Here is a 9,817-nt window from a genome sequence, read left to right on the forward strand (position 1 = left end):
AACTATCATGACCGAAGTACATTCTAGAGTTTGTGGATCGCATATGAGTGGGTACGTTCTAGCAAAGAAGATTCTCCGAGCAGGTTATTATTGGCTCACCATAGAACGAGATTGTATCAGTTTTGTGCGCAAGTGTCATCAATGTCAAGTACACGAAGATTTCAGTCATTCTCTGCCATCTGAATTACACACAATGTCTGTACCATGGCCTTTTGTTGCTTGGGGCATGGATGTCATTGGACCGATTGAGCCAGCAACATCCAATGGACACAGGTTCATTCTGGTAGCCATTGATTATTTCACCAAGTGGGTTGAAGCTAAAACTTTCAAGTCTGTGACCAAGAAAGTAGTGGTCGATTTTGTGCACTCAAATATCATTTGTCGGTTTGGTACCCAAAGGTGATCATCACAAATAATGGTGCTAATCTCAATAGTCATCTGATGAAAGAGGTATGTCAACAGTTTAAGATTACGCATCGCAATTCCACCCCATACCACCCCAAGGCGAATGGATCAGTCGAAGTAGCCAACAAGAACATAAAGAATATACTTCGAAAAATGGTGGAAGGTTCCAGGAAATGGCATAAGAAGTTTCCATTTATGTGATTGGGGTATCGCACTATTGTTCTCACTTCAGTAGGTGCAACTCCTTATTTGTTGGTATATGGCACTGAAGTAGTGATACCCGTGGAAGTTGAAATCCCATTCCTTCGGATTGTCGCTGAAGCCAAAATTGATTATGATGAATGGGTCAAAACCCGCCTGGAGCAATTGAGTTTGATCGATGAGAAAAGATTGGCAGCGGTGTGTCATTGCCAGTTGTATCAACAGAGAATGTCAAGAGCATATAACAAGAAGGTGTGTCCACGGAAGTTTGAAATGGGTCAGCAAGTATTGAAACGTATCCTTCCACATCAGGTTGAAGCAAAACGCAAGTTGCCCCAAATTGGCAGGGGCCGTTCCTCGTAACGAGAGTGTTGTCCAATGGTGCTTTGTATTTAACAGATATAGAAGGCAAATGTGTAGAAATGGCTATCAATTCTGATGCGGTCAAAAGATATTATGTATGATTTCTTTGATTAAATTGTATTTGTTTGTACTTGGCATGTTTTGAAGATTGAAATGACGAAGGCATTTTGTTCTGCTATCTAAACACTTTATCCTTTGTTACCCCTTTGAGCCTTCGTACCCCTCTTTTGGAATCAGTAGCAAAGATCAGAAATACAAGCACGAAAGATAAGTAAAGGAAAAGAAAGAAGAGAAAAAAAATAATTAAAAAAAGGAAAAAAAAAAGAAAAGAAAAGAAAAAAAAGTAAAGAAAAAAAGAGAGAACAATAAATCAACAAAAAGAGAAAAAGAAGAAAGAAAAGAAAGAGGAAAGAGAAAATCATAACAACAAAGCAATTTTTATGTCATGAACTATGTTCGACCTGATTCCTTAAGAGGATACGTAGGCAGCCTCACGGTTCGGTCCCATCAAAATAAAAATTCAAAAGTCCCCAAGCAAAGAAACTGGGGCAGAAGTTGTGGTTGTTGTAAGAAATCTGATTTCGAAAGCTGTAATCTTGAACCCATTTGAATTGTTTTGAGCCTTTTGATACCCTTTCTTTCTAACCCTATCCAAAAGCCCACATTACGGTCCAAAGAAAGACCTTCCGATCAGTCTTCGAGAGATGCCAAGTCGAGCGAGTGATTCATATCAGGGGTAACACACCGGTCTAAACAAAGAAGATGAAAAATGAGAGAATCTTATTGGTGAAAACCCTCACGGGCTTTGTAAGGCGATGGAAAGCTGAGAGAAATAAAAAATGAGAGATTCTTATTAGTGAAAATCTTCACGGAAACCTTGAGGCGAAAGTGAGTTGAGATATGAACAAATGAGAGAGGTTTGTTGGTGAAAACCCTTCAGGGCACCGTAGGCCGAACATGGTCAGTGATTTGTTGAAGAAATTAGATTTTTGAAGATCTCGGGGCGTAAAACACGACTACTGAAAGTTGATTGGTTGGACGGACTAGGTTGATTAATCCGAAATGCATGTCATGATCATTGGTACCAGCTGCTCCACTCAGATAAGTCTCTTTTCTCTTTCCCCTTCAAGACAGTCTTCCAGTTTTGGATTTTTCTTATCTCTAACTCTCAAAGTCATTGCATTTCATTTCTTTTGGATTTATTTCTCTAAGATGTTTCCAATGTCAGTTTTGTTTAAGCAAATAAGAAAGGGTTTCAAAGCTCACTACCAACTTCCAAAGTTGCACAAGGCACAGGGCGGCCAAAGCATTACTAGAGATAGCATGATGTGAAATGGGATATAAAGGGTCAGCAAAAGTTCCATTGTGAAATGGTTTAGTAATTTCGTGGGAGATGCAGAGGTGCAGATAGATGGGTCAGAGATGTAACACAACAGTTTGGGTATAGAATACTCGGGTCATCCAGGGTCATGTGGTTGAAAGTTAGTCAGAAAGTCAAACGGTTCTTGGCTAGTTTAGAGAAGCCAGTCAAAGCAGAGCACGGCAGCGGAGAGGCCACCTTCAGCAAGAATGCCACAAACTAACCCCCCCCCCCCCCACACACACACACACACACACACACATTTTAAACCTACAAACTTTTTCTTTGATTGAAACAGGGGTAGAATGAAGGGAAAGCAGCAATGTTTGAAGGAAGGCGGTCAAGTTCAGCAATCAGGCACCCACCTGAAGAAAAGGGAAAGCATCTCAGATTACAATTCAAATCGGCAACAAAGGAACTTCACCTGGAGAATGCAAGTCAACAAGGCAACAGGAACCGCAAGATCAAGTTTGCAGATATAGATAGACTTTTGTAATGCATAGATCATAGAATATTCTAGCTTCTTTTTATTTTGTCATGGAGCAAAAAGGATTTCAGTAAGCAGTAGCAGCAGCAACAACAACAGTGAAATCATAGCTTCATGGTAGTCCTAGCTACCGAAACTTTCTGAACTATACTGACATGATTCCTTTATAGCCAAGGATATGTAGGCAACCTTGGAAGCAGGGTGCGGTCAAATCTTTAAAAAATGCTTCCCACGGAATATTCAAGCAGGCGAAAATCGCGCGTATCCGCTCACTTTATCTTTGCACGAAAACTCTTCATGTTTCCGAGCAAAGAGGGGCAGCTGTGAGCACGTGATTTTTGCCCTATGTGAATTACTCCCATAAATTTAAGAAAAATAAATTTTCCCGTTATTTGCAATTTCGTAGATTTTTGTAGCATTTTTCGTTAATTGTTTGCATTTGTCTGCGCATGTTAATTTTGTTTAGATCATGAAAAAATCAATATATATTGCATTTGCATTTAGCATTTAATTCTACATTTTTAGATTGATTAGCAAATTAGTTATTTTAAGAAATGGAAAAATCACAAAAAAAATAGTTTATTTTTGCACCTTTTAATTTTAATTTTGAATTTTGGTAGTTTTTATTTTAATTTGGTTTTAATTAGTTGAAGTAAGTATTATTTGTAGTAATTAATTTAATTTTCTAGGATAATTTGGGTTAAGAATTGAGTTAGGTTTTATTTTATTTTTAGAAAAAGAGGAAAAAAACAAAAGAAAAGGAGTTAAGAAGGTTCTTGAAAAGGGAAAAGAGGAAAATCCAATTTTGGGCCGTTTTTATTTAATTCTCTCTAGCCCAAGTCACTTACCCCTTATACCCATTTAGTCTGGCCCAAAACCCGTTCCCCTACCCGGTCTGTCTCCACACTTAACCAAAACGACGTCGTTTCTTGCATGTTGATCTAGACCGTTGATCTCAGATGATCAAACGGTCCAGAACTATTCCCTTCCCCACATATAAGTGTCGGAACTAGACCTCCCCCCCTCAGAATCCCCCCTCTCATTGTCTCTCTTTCAACTCACTCTCAGAGAACTCACCATGAACCCCAGAAGCCGCCCCCACTCTCCCACTGCTTTAGGGTGGCGGCGCCACCTCCAATCACCCCCGAAATAACACCCCATGACCACCAAGACCCCCTCATTTCAAATCCCCACTCTGTTTGCCTCGAATCTTGCCCGAGCTTCTCGAATATAGATCAAAGGATGAACCCTAAAATCCCAAATTTCCAATTCAGGTTCTCATTGAAGATTTTAGGTCCATTTTGACTTTATTTGTGTGCTTTTGATAAAGAACACACGATTAATCTCGGATTGGGCCGAAAATTGAAGATTTCGAAGCATCAGTTCGTATTTCTTATTTGTCCGAGATTCTTAGGTATTTTTCTTTACCTCTTGATATTTTGTGTTCTTTTCTTATCTTCTTCTACTCTTTCTTTTATTTTCTGATTTTTCATTTTTTATTTTTCACCATTTGTATCCGCATGTTAGATTTTGGTTGTGTTTGATTATTATTTGTGTTCTGTTTCCAAGTCTGGATAGGTTGATTTTTCGTTCTTGTTTTGGGCCCTATTTTGTTTCGAGTCTTTAAGGTTTTGAATTTGAACACTTGGTTGTTTTGGTTTTTCTTCATATGGACTTGGTTCCTGAAGATCAAATAGCCCAGAAGGGAATTGAATTGGGTCTTCTCAGACCTATTAAATTGGGTCATTTGGACCCGGGTTCTGCCTGGCCTCAAGGGGTAATAACAGGGGCTTTAGGGGGTAGTTTAGGAACTCTAGGTAGAGAAATCTATAACAGCCTAAGGAAACCTCTAGGAAGCTGGGTGTTGGGACTAATGTGGAAATTTATTTTTAAACTAAGGGCTCCTAAGATAAAATGAAAATTTCATAAGGTTCTATGTGCAAAATTGATTTCTTTGAGGCTGCCATAGAACCTTGCCTATAAAGGCTCCCTAACTTGGCATTCAGGAGGCAGAGAAAAAAATTAAGAGTAAAAATTCTGAAAAAATCAAAATGGCTGCCTTTCTTTAAGAAATTTTGTAATAACCTTGAATTCCTTGCATTTTCTGGAAAACTATTGGAAATTCTGCTTGGTTTTGTTCGTTTGATCCTCATAGTCTAGTTAAAAAACCACTAAAATTTTACAGTTTTGCATTCTGGTTTGAAATGGATTGAAGTGTTGGATATTTCAAAGCTTGGGTGTGGATTTGGCTGTGAAACACTATTTCATTGCTGGGCTTTAGCTGATTCTGCTGTTGCTTCCTATTATTGAGCTTTCCTGCTGATTCCTCACTTCTTTTTTCCTTTTTCATTTCCAGGTAACACTTTGCATTTTGGTTAATCTGTAGAATATGGGTGTACAAGTGAACATGGACATAATAGAAGATGCATGCTATTCAACCATGGTTTCCTTTGTTACTTTGTTTTTCGCTTAATATGTTGTGTTAGTTTAATTATGTGAGAATTCTACTAGTTTTCTCTGTAATGTGAGGTGTATGTATTTAATCTTTGTTTAGTTCTGCTGAAATCTCTGAACAATGAACTCTAGGGTAGTCGATGTGGCTTTGTGTTGAGGGTTTTTTTATTCAGGGATCGAAGCCCAGCATGATCACTTATAACTTGATATGGGAATTTGGATAGGGTGAAGGAAGTTTGGATCGAGTAAAAGTGCATGAATAATGTTGTTTGTTGAATTCAGAGAAATGGTTTCCCCTTTATGCATGTGATTTGGTCTTGTAGTGTTTATTTCATACAGTTCTGCTTTTGTTCATATATTGTGCTCTTTGCATTTCAAAGGGGCTTTTAAATGAATCTGAGTCCTATTTTAGCTTTGGAAACCTCCAGACTTGAATTAGTTTATTATGTTTGGTTTTTCTTCTTCTTTGAAAAGAATCAAATTAGCTTAGTCCTGCTAAACGTATTGGTTTGAATAAGATATTGCATGAGTTTATGATCAATAAGTTTTGATATCAAATGATGGGTATTTTGGGCAAATGCTTATTAACATGATTGGGAGTTCCCATTTGCCATAGAATACATGTATTATTCTCCGAATGTGATTTTCATGCGTTTAATGTGTGTCATTATTTGGTTCAAAGTGAAAAGTGGTATAGAAGATGTAATACTCTCAAATAGAACAGCATTGGGTTGGCCATCAACAGGGATCCATATTCACTGAGCTTCCCCATTTGTGTTAAGCTTTGAATCTGGGCCCCATGGTGAGCCGAATCGTGCCTCCTTGCTTGTCATGGCAATTAGCTATCGGGCATCAGGCCAGGCCCAAGTTCTGAAACGGAAATAGAGTAGACTTCACTTAGTCTTAACCTTTAGATTCAAAATTTGAATTCAGCTGTAGTTTAGAAGTAGTTGTGATTCCTTTAGCCTTATTTAATTGGTAGATCCTTGTAGTTGATTTGAGACGAGTTGTTCCAAATAAAATTTCAAAATGTGTGGCCCTCATTTATTTAATATTTGAATCTTTAGAAATCAAGGCGAGCCATTTAGTAGAATTTTCCATGGCCCTCGCAAAGTTTCAAATGCGTAGTTGCTTTAGGCGCGTTATTTTAATAATTTATCTTCCTAAACTCGGGTGTGCATTTATGTGACCCAATCCAAATCTCAACAATGTTATATAAAATATGTCGCAGATCGCGGGTGCATTTATGTGACGTGGTTCAAGACGTGTTTTGAGTAACGTTGAAATCTTTCTAAAAATAATCAAATCAAAGCGGTTAAAAGTTTAAAATTACACCATAGGTTAAAACATGTACTAAAATCAGATAATAGTCCAATTACAATAGTTGAGCGACCGTGCTAGAACCACGGAATCCGGGAATGCCTAACACCTTCTCCCGCGTTAACAGAATTCCTTACCCAAATTTCTGTGCTCGCGGACTGTAAAATAGAGTCAATTTTTCCTCGATTCGGGATTTAAAATTGGTGACTTGGGACACCATAAATATCCCAAGTGCGACTCTGAATTTAATAAATAAATAATCCTGTTTTGATTGCCATTTAAATTGGGAAAAACTCCCTTATACTCACTTTTCCGGGGGTGTAGGAAAAAGGAGGTGTGACAGCTCCTTAATTGCTATGTGTTGATTGTGGAGTACGATGTTTAGGCATGGTGACGATTATCTATACGTCAGTGTCAAGCATGCTTGTGGGACTAGTATTGTAATTGTTGTGACTGCGTTGAGATTTATTCATGTTTAATATGTTGATTATCATTGTTGGTTCCCTTGCCGGGATGTTATTGTTTATGATATTGTCTCCTTGCCGGGATGTTATTATTTACGATATTGTCTCCCTTGCCGGGATGTTGTTGTTATACTTTTGATCCCTTGCCAGGATTCTTTTGTGATTGATGTTGATTTGTAAATGGGATCGAATTGCACGCCTGCAACAAGATATATGAAATAGGAGCGGGTGGCACGCCGCCACGAAAATATTTAAAATGGGATCGAGTTGCACGCCTGCAACAAGATATATGATATGGGAGCGGGTTGCACGCCTGCAACGAGATATATGAAATGGGAGCGGGTTACACGCGTGCAACAAGAAATAAATGAAAGTGAATAATATGTTTGTTTTCCTCATTATTGTTGGCAATTAAATTCTGGTTTCTTTACATTCCTCTTTGGTATTTTGTTGTTATCTGATACTCCCCGTAGCATGCTTTCCCCTCCCCATCTTTAACTATGAATATCTGCTTTTATTTTTCGCTGTATATGATTTATCTGCGCATGATTATTTGGTAGTCTGGTCCTAGCCTCGTCACTACTTCGCCAAGGTTAGGCTAGGCACTTACTAGCATATGGGGTCGGTTGTGCTGATACTACACTCTGCACTGTGTGTAGATAGTGGTACCAAAGCATTTGGACCGCAGTGAGGTTGCTGCCTTCAGTCCAACAGGCGACCCGAGGTAGTCCTGCAGACGTCCGCGGGTCTTGGCGTCTCCTTCTACCATTTCTTTCTATTTTTACTTATTTAGATACATATCCGTGTATTTCTATTCAGACTTTGTTTGTAGTACTCTTATACAATATGTGAAATTGTGACACCAAATTTTGGGTAGAGGTGTATTTAGACTTCCGCAGTTTGTATTAAGTTAAATTATCAGATTTCATCTTCCACTTTGTTAATGGTATTATTATTTCCGCTGTTTGATATGTTGTTTTAAAATTATAAGGACTTAAAGACTTGAAAAGGGTAATTAAATAGGAATAGTTGGCTTGCCTTACTTTCACTAGTAGGCGACATCACGACTCCCGAGGGTGGGAAATCCAGGTCGTGACAAGTTGGTATCAGAGCTCTAGGTTACTTAGGTCTCACAATTCACAGACAAGCTTAGTAGAGTCTGAGGGATCGGTACAGTGACGTCTGTATTTATCCCCCAGAGGCTACAGAGTTAGGAAAAATTTCATATCTATTCTTTCCTGTCATATGGTTTGGTTTCTCAATACTAATTGAATTTCTACTCTGTTCTTTCGTAGATGGTGAGAACACGCGCTTTCTCATCCACTGATCAGTAGCCCGAGCCCCTAGCAGCAGCTCCCAAGAGGGGCAGAGGGTGAGGTCGTGCTAGAGGTCGAGGTAGGGGCAAAGCTCAGCCTAGAGCAGCAACACCAGCGGCGGAGCCTCAGGTTGAGTTTGATGATGAGGTTTCGGCCCAGGCAATTTTGGTGGGCCCAGCTCAGATCACAGAGGGGTTCATTGCCACCCCAGTACTCCAGGATGCTCTGGTCCTTCCTGTGGGCCTTATGGAGAGTGTCACCCGGGCAGGCTTGCTTCCTGTAGAACCAGTCGTCCCTCAGGCTGGAGGAGGAGCCTAGACTCCAACTACCCGCACTCCGAAATAGATGGCTCCCTAACTTCAAACTCCAGCAGCTTAGCCAGTTAGAGTAGTTTAGCCGGGTGTGGTAGCTCATGCCGGTAATGGAGCAGCTATGTCTACTGATGCCTTGTGGAAATTGGACAGGTTTACCAAGCTCTTGACTACCACTTTCAGCGGTGCATCTTCTGAGGATCCCTAGGATTATTTAGATAGTTGTCATAAGGTGCTCAGGAACATTGGGATAGTGGAGACCAATGGGGTCAACTTTGCTGCTTTTCATGTATCTGGATCTGCCAATACTTGTTGGAGAGATTATTGTTTGGCTAGACCAGTTGGGTCACTAGCTTTGACTTGGGATCAGTTTTCTCAGCTATTTCTAGAGAAGTTTCTTTCCGTCACTCAGAGAGAGATCTATCAGAGGTAGTTTGAGTGTCTCCAGCAGAGTTCTATGACTGTTACTCAGTACGAGACCAGATTTATTAACTTAGCCCGTTATGTTTTTCTTATACTTCCCACTGAGAGAGAGAGAGTGAGGAGGTTCATTGAGGGACTCATTCAGCCTATTCGATTGCAGATGGATAAGGAGACGGGGAGTAAGATTTCTTTTCAGGAGGCGGCCAATGTGGCCAGGAAAGTTGAGATGGTTCTATCATAGGGGTGGTCAGGGGTCATACAAGAGACCTCGTCATTCTGGTAGGTTCAGTGGTGCCTCATCTGGAGGCAGGGATTCTTTTAGTATGGTCCATCCTCCCAAGCCGTTTCATTTAGCACTTCAGGCTTCTCACGGTGCCCCAAGTGGCTGTGGTTCTCACATGCAGTATTCTAATCAGCAGTCCTATAGTGCACCGCTAGCTCCTATCAGGGCACCTCGGCTTCAGAGTTTATAGGATCGTCAGCCTCAGCAGCCGAGGGCTTGTTTTACTTGTGGCGACACGAGGCATATTGCTAGATTTTTCCCTCGAGCATCGAGAAGTTCTCAGCACCAGGGTTCCCGTGCCATGGTTTAGGCACCGAGTGTTCCCCAGCCCGCTCAGTTAGCTAGATGTGGAGGTAGAGGTGCTAAAAGTGGAGGTAGAGGTATTAGAGGTGGAGCTCAGGCCGCTAGAGGTGGAGGCCAGCCAGCAGCA

The sequence above is a fragment of the Nicotiana tabacum genome, chromosome 5 (assembly GCF_000715075.1).
Source record: "Nicotiana tabacum cultivar K326 chromosome 5, ASM71507v2, whole genome shotgun sequence".
NCBI classification, from domain to species: domain Eukaryota; kingdom Viridiplantae; phylum Streptophyta; class Magnoliopsida; order Solanales; family Solanaceae; genus Nicotiana; species Nicotiana tabacum.